Here is a 14,380-nt window from a genome sequence, read left to right as displayed (position 1 = left end):
ATGAATGTGTATATGCTGTTTTACTCCTACACTGAATGGATACACGAGTTGCTCTTTGAGAGCAGTGTGTCTTCAAGAATAGGTAAATCTCCTTCCACCAAGATGAAAACTTTTCTAGTAGGAAGGCTTTAGCAGCACCAAGTGAGAAAAAGACAGAATTAGACATATCCAGGTTGATTCTTCACCTCTCTAAGTCTTACATTTTTCCATAAATGAAGTGGAGCTAAGAGAGGAAGGGGATAGAAGTGCCTAGAATATGCCATGCACAGTGCCAGGCACATGGTAGGGATTCAACAGAACCTAGCTCTCTCCCATCAGGCTCTTATACCCACTTGTGACTGGCCCATTCCACTCACTGAATGAGAGTCTGGCCGATCCAACATCTGACCATGCCCACAATTCTGAACCCAGATGTGAGCCCACCCAAAAAGGATGCAGCAAAAAGTCATGAGGCTTAATAAGCTTCAGGCTTTTTCTTGCAAAAGCCCACTTAATGGGCCAAGTGTTTTTGCTAAGAGTTGTAGAATATTCTAAGTGGAGATAGGAAGGCAGATTACAAGTAGAAAGCATTTCTAGAGAAGACCCATGGTAAATTCCCTGAAAAACTGCCTCAGAGGGGAGAAGCCCCCATAATCTGTTGTGATTTATTTTCTCATTCTACATAGATATTTACTTTCACATATTTTTAAAAGAATATTTATAGCAGCCTTTGTAATGGCAAACATTGAATATAACCCATATGTCCATCAAAAGTAGAACAGACTAACATATTGTGGTATGTCCACACAATGGAATATTGTGCAATAATGAAAAATAGACTCTAGTTGCATGGATGGATTTTGACAAACCTCAATTAATATTGGAAGAAATGTACATCCACAAAATATATCCAGTATAATTCCACTCACATAAAGCTCAAAATATGCAAAATATCAACAATATATTGTGTAGAAATATATATGTAAGTGATAACACTATAAATCAAACCAAAAGAGTGATTAACACAACATTCAGAAAAGTGGTTATCTCAGGGGTGAGGAATAGTCAGACGGGGGAGACATACACAAGAGCATTTTACTTGCTGTAATCTCTTTGCTAGCCTACGTGGTTTTGTTATTCTTTAAATTGTACTCTTATTGTTAAAGATTTTTTTAAATGATCAATAACAAAGATGAGACTCTACAATTTACAAGCTAGTTCCCAAGCTGGCCAACAACAGCATGATGCTGCCTATTCTCACTGTTACTCTGTCAAATTCTTCTCACCCCAAAATATAAATTTTTAATGGATGACCTTTTTAAACTTGGGTTTAAATAGCTTAGACAGCTATTAAAAGGAGGAGGGAAATGAGCACATGCATATTCATATCTTTATCTGAGATTCTCATGAGTTTAGTCTCCAGATTTCCATCACAAGAGTCAGATGGCAAATAAGAATAGGAGTAGAAATTTTAATTTTGACTCCATGGATCTAAGAGTTAATCTGAGTTTTGACTTTCAGATTTTTCGAATAGTTGACCTATGTCAGGTTTGGTCAACTCCTTCTCTACAATAAATTAAAACCTCAAAAAACACTTTCATCACTCTCACAAACATTGAGAAACTATTATTTCTAATAATTGAAAAAAGGATGTTATCACCCTCTTTGTACAAAGAAGAGAAGAAGTTTAATGATACATTAAAATAAAGCCTCACAAAATAAGATTAATAATAGTTGCGTGTATACTCTGTAGTACCCAGAGATCTACTGAATTAAATATTATGTTAATGACCCCCATTCATAATATAAAGGCAAACCAGTGTTATCAACTAGTAACCCACCCCAATAAGCTTGTTTTAATGAGTAAATATAATATTGATACCAAGAATTTCGAACCTGTGTTTTCTTAGGTCATGGATTACCAGCTCGGCCAGCTGACTTCCAAATGCACAGTGTCAGCCTTCATAGATTCAGGAGAGAAGGTGTGGGCCTATCAAAATCTTTATCACGCTTGTAAAAGCTCAAAGAAAACATCTTACCTCAGTGAATTTAGAATGCTATCACTTTTGAAATATACGAGAAGTTTTTTTCTGATAGTAAAACAAAAAATATGCATGAGGAAAATTTTGGAAAAGGTAGAAAATAGACTATTTAAATTTCCCATAGTTCTGCCATCTAGAAATTACCACTACTCATGTTTTGGAGCATTTTCTTCCATGGTTTTTCTTCCCAAGGACACATTCATATGTTTACATATTTGAGACTCTACACTTGGTTATGTCTTTTCCTATTTTTCTGTTAGCATCATATCATAAATACTTTCTAATGCCATTAAGTGTTATTTATTGATCACTCTTATGGTTATATAATATTCTCCATATAGGTATGATATAATTTAAATAAAATTTTCTGTTTGGGGACATTTTGGTTGTCACCTTTTTATATCAAAAAGAACTTTCAGTTGCTCCAGTGATAAATGCACGTTACTACAATGCAATCTATCAATGCAGCAAAATTGCACTTGTACGCCATGAATATATACAAAGAAAATAAATAAAGAAGTGTGCCAAATTATTCTCGAAATAGCTGGAAAACAAAAAGTCTTTGTAGTTTTTTTTGTATTTTATGTGCATCTCTCATGCTACCCAACGGATACCAACTTTTGGACATCAGGAAATTTTTGAAAAGTGTGTCATTGATCTCATTTTGTAAGGCTAGAAATCTATTTGTACATTCTTTCATTTAACAAATATTTATCATGTGCCTATTACGTGCCATGAACTGTTTTAGGTGCTAGGGATAAAGCCTAGAACAAAATAGATAAAGTTCCTGTCTTCATGAGCTTATCTTATAGCAGAAGAGACAGAAAGAGTATGTCAATGGGGTGTTAACTCTAACAGAAAAATAAAGCGGGAGAAGGGGGAACAGAGAGTGTCTGTGAGGAGGTTATGGTAGTAGTGGTCTTATTGCATATAAACAGGGCTGTCCGGAAAGGTGATAAGCTGAAATTTTAACAGAGACATGGTGACGTGAGACATAGGAAAACCCGGAAGATAATTTCAGAAGAGGGAACAGCAAATGCAAAGACACTGAGGTGAAACAGGAACATTCCCGGTGTGCTTGAAGAAAAAAGAGGCAGGTATGGCTAGCGTTGAGAAGGTGAGGAGTATTGGGCAGAGAGGTAGATGACCAAGGTCAGGGAGAGCCTCAGGAATCATCCTGGCTGTTGTGTGACCAATAGACTCTACGTAGAGGGAGGGGCAAGGTGGAGGCAGAAAGACCAGCTAGCAGGTGATCAAACCAAGTAGGTAAAATATGACAGTAGCATGGAGTACAGGGATATTGGAGACGATGGAAAAATATAATGCTATTGTGGATATATTTTGAATTTAAAGATGTCATATTTGCTGATGAATTATATGGGGGTGTGAGAGAAAGAGAGGAGGCAAGGATGGTTCCAGGACTTGGGCCCAAGGAGGTGAAACAAAGGAGTTGTCCTTTACTGAGATGTAAGTGACCATATAATAATCTATTGCCTAAATCAGAACATTTTTCAGACTAAAGAAAGAAGCTCTTGATAATTAAAACATGACAGGGCAACATGCGTGAGCCGGAAATGATCTGAATAGAGTAAGACAAATTGCCACACTACTCATTGGTGACCCTGACAAAAGCAGGCTGGATTTCTGTTTTGTTTTAGTTTTTGAGTAATGAAAGAAAAAGAAACTTAAAAAGAAAGGGAAAAAGAAACTTGACTCTAATGTGTTCAAGGGAAAAGGTGAGAAAAGGAAGTGGAGACAGCTCGTAAAGATAACCCTTTTGAGGAGTTCAGCTTATGGCTCAAAAGGGGACCAGAGAAATGAGCTAATAGATCAAGGAACATGTACATTCAAGATAGATTTAACTCTAGATGGGAGAACATTGTGCATTTACATGCCCATTGGAAAATCCAGGGGTGAGAGAGACACCAGAGAGCAGAAACAAAGCTGGAGTGATACTTTTGACTGGGCAAGTGGACATGGGGTCCTGGGCCATGGAGGAAGGCTTGGCTTGGGTAGGAACACAGATGTTTCATTCGTTAGAGGAAAAGCAGAATGAGAGTAGTGGGGACAGAAGCAGGTGGAAGTTCTCTTCTGATTGTTTGTATTCTCTTGATGACTCTAGGAAGCCAAGTCAAAGATCCAGCCAAATAGAAAGCAGACTTCTTTATCACGGACTCAGAACAAGACAAGCTGAGTCCTTGTTTCCACTCTGACTTTTTTAACTCCTTTGGGACAAGTGCTCGCATCTCCCCATAACACCATTACCAAGTCACTGGTAATGACGTTCCCTGCCCATCACGCCAGGGACGCAGGGGTGGCGGGGAGGGGACTCCCCCCGCAGTCCCTCCCATCAGGGCATAGTGGAGCAGTGGAAGGCATCGGGGTAGAATGTGCAGCGGCCACTGAAGAAGACAAACTTCGTGGAGAAGGGATCATTTATCTGCCACGAAAAGAGAAGAAACAAGAGGGAGTGGTATCCTTGATGAGGCAAGAGAGGGATGGGCAAAGCGCTCTAGAGGGAGACTTCTTTATACAAAAGCGAATTCTCCAGCGCGCTGTGCTACGCCCTGGAGATTCTGAGTGAGACACAGGCCCTTGCCTTCAGGAGACCACAGGCAATGAAGGAAAGAGAAAGCAAGGAAACAGTACACTGTTTGATGTTTTTGTTTGTTTGTTTGATTGATTCATTTGTAAAGGGGTAGGATTTGGTTACATGATGCACTAGGAGGAGGACTTTATAAGCAAAGGAAGCACCCTGGACAAACGACAGGTTTCTGAGGCGAAGAAATCAGTATGCAGCCCTCCCTGGCATCAGGGAGTGGACTCCACGGCACGCTCCCCTCTCCCTGTACATTACAGACATCAAATTGGCCTCCTTGCTGCACACGCTGCGGTCAGTCCCTCTCTGAACCCTCATATGCACGACAGGAAGTGGCAGTTTCCCCCAAGTACACTTCTTAGTGACTTTGAAGTCCCTTAGCGTTCGGCAGCACTTTTATTTTTAGCATCAGTAAGTGCAGCGCCCTCTGCTTGCAACAGCTATCACAAAGTGCATCTATTCCTGACGGAGGCCAGACCCACCTCAGCAGTCCAGCCGGTCAAAGCCAGCACTCCACCTCGGGCTAAGTGGACACTGCTGGCATGCAAAACGTCACGGGCCTTCCATGACACCTCAAAGCCCGAGGCAGCACACGAACTTTGGAGCACTTATCCAACACCTTAACTCCTGTGTCAGTGATCTTTAATTTCTTCCTTGACATTGAACCTTTCATGACACTTGCCCTCCCTTCCTTTCTCCCTTCCAGGTGCTAAGACCCCTGAAAGCTTTTAGACATAAGAGATGACTGCTAAGTGATGCTGAAACATCAAAGGGCCTGTGTGCACATTAGTAAAATGCCAGTCCATCAGGTGACATCAGCAAACAGCACAGGAGCCCTCGGATGGGTCATCGGAAACTTAATCCCAGAAATCTGCTACTCTGCCAGTGGAGAAGCTGACAAGAGGTAATTTTTAACAGAAGTAACGAGCAGAAGACAGGTTGAACCTGAGGATAAGTGACGTGACGTTTAGCAGGTGTCTACGAAACAGTGGCGGGATTTCTCACACTTTTCCAAATTTCTTAACCTATACCAGAGAAGTTCCCTGAAAACAGTGCCACAGTTTCCCATGGCAGGTGTAGAAACCAAGTCATATCAGAAACTTGCTGACCTAATAGGCCATTTCCATTTCTTAGAAATGTCTCTGATGTTCAACCATATTAAAACTTTCCACGGCCCGTCCTGAGTTCTGGACCCATGGGGTAGTTAAGAGAGTGGACAGTCTACCTGGGTTCACATCTTGGATCCACCATTTGCTGGCTTTGTAACTCTCAGCGAATGTCCTCACCTCTCTGTGCCTCCCTTTCCTCATCTGTAAAGTGGAGTGAAAGCAAAATGTCGCCCACACAGGGGTTGAAGGGTCAGACGAGGTAACATGTATGCCCTGGGCTTGGTGCTGGGGCAGCACAGAATACATGTTCAGCAATATGATTATTGCTAATATGTACGAAAGTTTATTTCACTTATCTACCTCACACTCAGTGTGCTCAAAACTCACCTTGGGTTTGCAATTAGCCCCAATAAATTCACAGCTTAGTGAGTTGGCTTTACTTGGAATTATGTTTAAGTATTCTCTCATGAAATTAAAAACCTTTAAGTTAATAGAGTTCCTGATGTCAGCTGAATGATGAGACAGTTATTATTAGGAAGGAGAGCCTTTGACCAGGTCCTTAAAATTACACTGAGTCTTTAATGTAGTAGAGAAGAGCTGCCCTTTCAACTCCAAGTTATGGAACGTAGACACCAGTTCCAACTCTGCTGTTAGCGTTTCACTGTGATGCTCTCCCTGGGTCCCAGCAACAGCTTCCAAAACTATTTTTAAATACTCGAGAAAACCATAACTAAGAGCTCAGGTTTTGGACTGTCTAAGACACAAGATTAAATCCTAGATTTCCAGTAGCACAGCAAATTTAAATTTCCTAATCTCCTAAGGCTCACTTTCCTTGGCTGGAGACAATACCAGAATCCATTTCATAGGATGCTGTGAAGTAGCCATGATCAAAGGCCTGCTTCCAGCTAATCTCTCTAACTGCCCTGTGGACAGGACAGCTGCATCTCTCCGGGTCTGTTTCTGCATCTATAAAATAAAGGACTTGGATTCACTGATCTAAATTTTCTCTAGCCTAATAAGCTTGATGCCGTGATTCCCAGATCCTAGAATATTCAACATCTGGGATTTTACTAATATTGTTCCCTCCTTCTTGAATGCTTTCTTTCCAATCCTTTCATCAATTTCTGATTGTCAATATTCTCTCACAGTATAAGACAAAAAAAAAGAATTCTCAATCTTCAAGATCTCTCTCAAAAGGAATGAGAAATCAGTGTACTAGGGAAAAACTTGATACCACCACTCCGGGCAAATCTCAGACCACCTCCGATCCTTGATTTCCCCTCTGTGAAAAAGAAATAATACTGTCCACCCTTCATTCCCCACAGTCAAATTGTAAGGCTTGACGGATCATTTCATTCATTGTCTTTGCAAATGGTCATCATAAACAGGGCATTACTAGGCGCCGTTTTCTCCGTGAGCCCCTTTGCTCCTCTCCTATGGCTGATTCTGTGCTGTGCCTTGTGACATTGACTGCATGACTCTACCACAGCCCTGCAAGCCACGCGGTGAGGAGGGTCTATCACCAACTCCTCATGCCGTCTCCTCGAAGCAGTCACCTCAGAACTGGCACACAGTTGGTGCTCAGTGAACATTTATTTCATGTATTCATTCAACAAAAAATTATTAAACCATGCTAGGTTTTGAAGTACCATGATGAATGAGACACACACTTCCTGCATTTGTGGAACATAATGGTCTAGAGGAGTGAAAGACATTAAACAGATGAATGTAGACTTCACATACCAACAAGTGCTAAGAAGGAAAAACACAGCTGTTAATAATGTGGGTCTGTGATACTTAATTTAATGTGAGGAGTCAGGGAAAGTCCCTTGAAGTAATAGTGAAGCTAGGATCTAAATAATCATATGACTGTGTTCATCAGAACTAAAGTCTAGGGCAAAAGTCAATATATTTAACTCTCCCCCTGTAGGGTTCTCCAGGTCAGATGAGTATATTCAGTTGGTTACTTGAGTCAGTCCCGCATGTGCGGTTCCTCCATGATCTTGCCGTGCATCAGACACATTCAACAAATAATAACAGGTTAAAATGTGCTCCTCACCCAGCTCACACCGCATCATCCAGCCCAGCTTCCTCCTCTCTTCCCACCACCCAGCACCACTGAAAAGAGACGGAAAGTCACCTTCCTGCCCAGCAAACCACCTCTTACCCCCAGATAACACTCCTCCTTCTGTTCTGCCAGCCCAGACCTCTGGCCTTCCAGTTCCTCAGCCTCAGCCCCCACACTTCACACATCACCTTCTTGACAGTGAGTTTGGACCTTCACCCAGTCTGCTTTTTAGCCACCCACGACACGCCTCAGTCCCATTCTCAACCCTATGCAGACGACTCATGAGAGAAGTGATCTTTCATTCCATTGCCGTGGTTTCTCCCTCTGGGCTCTTTCGGGGGATGTGTATTTCCAGAGCACCCCCACCCCAGTTCCGTCTCATTACAGACTGTGGAAATGTGTCTCCTCCTCAGCAAAATGGAAGGCAGAAGTGGGAACCAGGACTTAGCAGGTCACACGCGGTCACACAGCAGGCCCTGCCATCCAGCCCAGCTCTCTCACAAACTCTGCAGAGACCACACAGCTCTCTGATGTTTGAGTAGCTCTGAAAGGAGTTGAGGTATTTACCTTTATTCTGACCATAATAACACCCTAGATGTGGACTTTCCCCTGCATCGGTGACTCAACTCCACTACACACTGCTTGTGGGGACATTGGGCTATTTTAAGCATTCAAGTCGGTTTGTTCTGGATTCTGAGCAATGTAAAATGAATGAGATTGTCCTTCAAAGATCAAATAAAAGGTTGGGGCTAAGCATCATTTAGCAGAAATAGCATTTAAATTATACTCACCCAAGACATTATGTCCCTGATTAGATCAGATATAAAGTAGGAATGAAAATAGCACGAAAACTTCAATATCAGGCAGACTATAATGATTTACAGCAACTAATATGTGGTCACAAAAATGTAGTGGATTCTCAACAGGTTTCTACTCATTGGTGACTTAAAAGGAAGTTTCCATGGAAAACAATACCATGCAGGATCACTTCTCTGAGGAAGAGAGACCTAGGAAAATGGCAATTGTCTGACTTGAGAGTCTTCAGACATACGTCTGTCCACCTGAGACCACGGGCACACACATCTTCAAATGGCTCTGCTAGTGTACAGCCCAGAGGAAGGAAGATTCCAGAGTAAGGGGTCTGTGTGGGCTCTCTCTAGGTGGAGGCAAGGAAGAAAGCAAAGGGGAAGTGACTCCTGAGCCCAGGCTTGGGAATAAAGATAGATGGAAGATTCCAGAAGGGCCACCAGTTAACACATCAGAGAGGAGTAAGCAATCATTGACAAGAATTTAGTGAGATTCATGAAGTAACTCACTCCAGTCGTGAAAGTACATGGTCGGTACAAGGTAATCAGTTCTTTAAAGAATAAAACAAAATGGCCTGGGGGTGAAACAGACTGAAGCATGTACGGCTTGACTGACCATTTTTTCACAACTGAGATATAAACATAGATCAGAAACCAGCTCTACCCTAAGACTCCTCTCAATGCTACACATGTAACATGTGCAGGAAGGTATTATCTGAACATCTGGCATCAGAATCTCCTTAGAGATTGAGCCATCTTTAGGGACTCCCCGGGGGGTGGTTGCAGGGGAGGTGAAACCCCAAGTGTATGTGTAGATCAACAAGCCAAAAATTAATCAGGAAGGAGAAAGAGAGAATGGCCGAGTAACAGAGCAGATTGTCCAAAGGTCTTTAATAACAGAAGCATTTCATAATAAATTTGAAATTTTTAAGTTGCTTGAAGTAAATGCCACACTTCTTTGACTTTTCTTCCAACCTTCAGTCCTTTGATAAACTCTGCTAGACCCACAACGATGTGTGTGTGTGTGTGTGTGTGTGTGTGTGTGTGTGATATCAAACAACCGGGCTGAGTTTTCTAGCCACACTGACCAGTGGAGAACAACAACTACACACACACAAAAAGTGGTCTAGAAGCCCAACTGTTCAATGGTCACAGAGGCTCAGAACTAAAGATAATTATGAAACATAAGCCCCTTTGTGAAACTGCGAAAATCTTAGAAAAGGCATTGAGCTTCCACAAAAAATGAGTGTCAGGTGAGTCAAATCTGAACCTTAAAAGGCAAACAACCATAGCAAACACCTGGGTTGCATATATGAGCACACTGAGAAGCCATGTATTCCTGAGCTCTGGGAGCAACCCACTGGCCAATTTCTTTAGGGCAGCCACCTGAAAACTCCTTTGTATCTCTTAAGATTTAAGGAGCAAACAATAGCTATGATGTCATCATGGGAAGTGTTTTCTCATCCAGCATTATAAGAAGACTGCGTCCCCTCAGACCCTTTAGCCCCATGGTCCCCAAAGCCAATGTAAACAGTGCTGCTTGAGTCGTCTATGGGTGCCTGTAAGAGACCACATATAGAGCTCTAGTGACACGGGAACCTGTTACAAATGAGCCCTAACATCTCTCCACTTAGTTCCTTCTGGTGCCACCCATCTGTGACAGTGCCACACTTCCTTCTTGGAGGAAACAGACAAGATTTCCTGGAGTTGCCTGGGGAAGGAATTCAGGGTGGCACAAATCAGGGCTACATACGTAGCTTTCCTCTCCAGTAACTTCTGTGCCCTAAAATAAGGCCAGCAATTGCTAGTTCCTTCACCACATATCCAAGTGTGGCAACGAGTTCTTTGTAAGGGAGGGAGAGAGAGGATGTCCGAGTAACAGAGCAGACCAACAGTAACAGAGCAGCCATTTGACCCCAAAAGTGGAGGAAATTTTTAGCCACAAATGACTCTAGGGCCTCATGGTCTGTATGTCTATTCCAACCTACTCACATGCTGTCTTATTTGTTTTATAGGAAGTTGTTATTGCACATAGACTAATTTTCACATAGACTATTACCATAAACTAATTCATCTCCACTGACTAATTGTCAGAGTCTTTGGAAAAGAGATTCACTATTACGAATGCAGCAGAGCAGACTGCCCCAGAGCACAGCTTTAGAGTCTGATTAGATGTCTGAATTCACGTTTTAATACTTTGGCCTCCCCAAGAACTAGCAAACAAGAGAGACTAGGCAGCAGGAAAAAGAACCACCCAGGCCTCTGGCTTCTCTGTCTGGAATAAGTTGCCAACATTGAACTGTCCGCCTGGGAAGCCTGTTGTTGTAGGGCCACCTGCTCAGGCAAGACTCTGGAAATCCAAGCTGGTAGAGCCCTAACTTCACCTGCTCAGTTTGCTGAAACAAATGTGAGTGATCAAACGCAAGAACGGCAACAACTCAGGCTTTCCAACTACTGACCAACACGCCAAGGCTTCATCTGTATCTGAGTCCAGACTCGGCCTCTTCCCCGAGCCAAAGCTGCTCAGTGTAAACAAAGAATCACAGGGCTTTGCAGCCGGAAAGGATCACAGAGTCAATCTCATTCAATCCTTTTGTTTTGCAGATTAGGTAACTGAGGTGAAGCTCTCTTAGGTGATGAGCCCTAGATTATAGTCTAATAAAGATGGAATCAGAACTAATACCTGGCTGGGTCTTTGCATTCAAGTGTAATGATGTTCGTTTCATAACATCACACTGCAGCAAACTAGCAATGCAGGGAAAGCTCTCCAAAATCCCAAATACCATATTTAACAGAAAAAAAAATGTATTTCAAATGAACCTTCCTCAGGAAAGAAGAAAATGCTTTCGGTTGTCACTGTTATCTCTGGTAGGAATAAGCAACTAGCAATGATGAGCACTTTTCCAATGTGCCAGGTATTGTACTGGGCACTTTATCAGCACCATTTCATTTACCCTTCCCAATAATCTATTACATAGGCACCATTATCACCCACATTGTGCTGAAAAGAGATTCAAGACACAAAACGTTATTTGTCCACACCCGCACAGCTACACAGGCAGGAGAGACAATTTAAATCCAGATCATCCATTTCATGACCCATTACTTAGTCACTCTTTTATACTGACAATAGACTAACAAAAACCATAGCAAAACCTTCACCAAGATGCGCAAAAATGGCTCATGAGCCTTTTCTTTATTCATGATTTGCTTGGTTTCCTGGGACGCTCAATATCTAAAATTGCAGCCCTCTAAACTGAGTCAGAGTCACGGTGCAAGCGAGTTCTGCAATCCTGTCAAGGGTCCAGCTCAAGATTCTGATGAGGTTTAGGAGTCTGTAGAGTCTTGAAACCTCTGTCCCAGTGTGTTTCTGGGCTAATTCTGTTTGGGATTCAGGGCATGCCAAGGAGCAGGATGAAGTCAGCATCCCACTCTCTCTCCTATATCTGCCACTGGGAGCTTTAAGGACAGAGATGTGAGCAATCCCAACTGCTCTGTTAGAGTACACAGGAGAGATCAGAAAGAAAAAGAGAGAGAAACACAAATCGGGCCTTTGTAAGGCTTGATGATGGGATGGGGTCAGAGATATAGAGGAAATGTTGGTGGGTACATTGCTTGGTTTAAAGGGCATTTGTTTACTTTAGTGTCTGATAAAGATACGATTATCAAACTGTCATGTATCTACTGGAGCATCTAGGGAGATCTGTTTCAGCCAATAAGACACCAGTTTTTGTAGGGACCATCTTCAGATCTGCCTTGTGTCTCAGAAGAAGTAATTACTTTGTGACCGACGTGTATTTAGTAATGCCAGAGCTAACTCCAAAAGCAGAGAAAGTCTGTGAATACACAATTAGAAAGATGAAAAGGCTCAAACTACTGAGATCGGCTTCTTTCCAGAAACAAAATTTGTTTGGAGAAGGGAGAAGAGAAAGAGGAGAGAGTGAAGGCAATGGGCTCTTGAAGCTGGAGTAGGGGCGAGGACACAAAACCCTCGAAAGAGACATGAGACTCCTGTAGCAAACTTCGTGGGTAATTCAGCATTGCCTAGGATTTTCCCATGGTACAGGACAGATAGAGGACTTTGGGTTGGCAGAGGTGGGAGTTAGTGGGAGGGAAAGTGGATATACACTGTAAGTAACATGGTGTTATTTTCATTTCAGGCACCGAAAAATAAAACACTTCCATTCCCTGCTTTCTGCCAGGTTCCTCCGATGCACAGTGTCATTTAACCTTCATGCCAGTCCTGGGAGAGAGGCCCTTTAAGAGCCGCCTTGAAGGATTTTTACAGAATGTACCAGCCAAGGGAGCAAGTAGCTAAAATTCAACTCACACTCAGCTTGCCACACCAAGAGTCCACATGCCACAAGAGATTCCCTTTTCTAATTCACACAAAGACACTATTTGGGGTATCAGCAACAGCTCTGGACATTATCGCCCCATTTTGCAAGTCTCAGAGATGGTGAACCACTTGCCCATGGTCACAACAATAAGTAAATTGAAGGACGAGTATCCAAACAGTCTGCCTAGTCCCAACTTCGCTTTTCGTTTCACTCTGCTAGACTAACTTGGTGTTTACAGGGTGGGCGAAGGTCAAAGAAATCCCTTAGAACCAATGAAGTGAACAATCTCAATGTGAGGGCCTCATGAGAAATCTGTGAGATAGACAGTAGAAAGTCCTGGAACCACAGTAATATATAAAAAGGTAGAAAGGCAGGCAGGCAGGCACATTCAATTCAACAGTCATTTATTAGACATCAGCCAAGTCCCAGGTAAGGGGCCGGGCACTCAACAAAGAAAGGAGTAAGGTGACAGCCATAGCTCTCATGGAGGTCACTGCTAAAACTTAAGCTGAAAAATCAAAAATCAAGCAGAACTAAGGGGAATTAGTTAAAGAGACTGGCCATTGTTTGTGTTGCAGAGGACAAGAAAACTCCACAGACCCAGCTTGGAACTTGAACTTGACCTTGAGGGTTAAGAAAAGTCCATTGGCAGCAGTTCCTTAAGCAGTAAAACCTGTAGAAGTAAACTACAAGGGCCTCGTAACCTCCAGTCATGCTGTTGAGCAGTACAGTCTAAGTGTGGGTGGAAATGACTGTGCCCTGCCTTGGTCTCTGCTGTGCTTCCCAGAGGCAGAAGCCCGTGTCACAGGTCTCCTGCCCACAACCTCTCTGCTGCAAAGGCTGAAGGTGTCACGGGAGAGAGAGAAAGAAAAATGGCCCTGAAGGAGTAGAAAAGACTTGTATATTGTGACCTGACATATCCGGATTGTCTAGGTACTACAGCTCATTTTTTTTGAAAGTCTTAGTTTAAAAAAAGAAATCAAGCCAGTCTTTCTCTACAGTGACTTGGGCACAGCTGTGGTGAGGCAATAAGGAGCCAGAGCCAGCTTCTGGCTGAGTGACATCTCAAAAGGTCATTTCTGCACAGGCCACCCAACTGCACTCCCAAAGCTTGGCATGGCTTTTAAAGAGCACATACCAGCCTCTCAAAGTCCTTCCATGACCCTGTTCTAGGGAGAAGAGGAAAACGGAAGTGAGTGGAGAGTATATTACTCCACACATTTTCTCCTTCTGTCTTTGCGGTATCATATTGAAGAAGGGTTTTCTTACCCTGTTTAAAGGATAATGAACTGAGACAATTTCTACAACATGACTGAGGTCACATATGTCTTAAGGAACAAAGCCAGAAACTTAACCCAACTTTCAAAGCTGAAATTCATTTTATTTAATCTAGGCAGTTTAGTGAATACAGCCTCGGGCATCTACTTACCAGGGTTT

The 14,380-nt window shown here is 42.5% G+C and overlaps 1 protein-coding gene and 1 long non-coding RNA gene across 2 annotated transcripts in view; one reads left to right on the top strand and one right to left on the bottom strand.

Moving 5' to 3' along the window:
- LOC105711766 (uncharacterized) overlaps positions 1–6,572 on the top strand; it is a 157,034-nt gene extending 150,462 nt beyond the window's left edge. The window contains exon 4 of the long non-coding RNA XR_001106143.3: positions 5,327–6,572. This is a non-coding gene — a long non-coding RNA (uncharacterized LOC105711766). The remainder of the gene's footprint in view (positions 1–5,326) is intronic.
- Positions 1–14,380, bottom strand: part of XCL1 (X-C motif chemokine ligand 1) — a 123,419-nt gene that overhangs the window by 44,368 nt on the left and 64,671 nt on the right. The gene's annotated exons all lie outside the window — the stretch shown is intronic.

This window comes from Aotus nancymaae, unplaced genomic scaffold (genome assembly GCF_030222135.1).
Source record: "Aotus nancymaae isolate 86718 unplaced genomic scaffold, 86718_ANA_hifiasm-v0.15.2.pri h1tg000108l, whole genome shotgun sequence".
Taxonomy (NCBI): domain Eukaryota; kingdom Metazoa; phylum Chordata; class Mammalia; order Primates; family Aotidae; genus Aotus; species Aotus nancymaae.
This window is presented reverse-complemented; position numbering and strand designations above follow the sequence as displayed.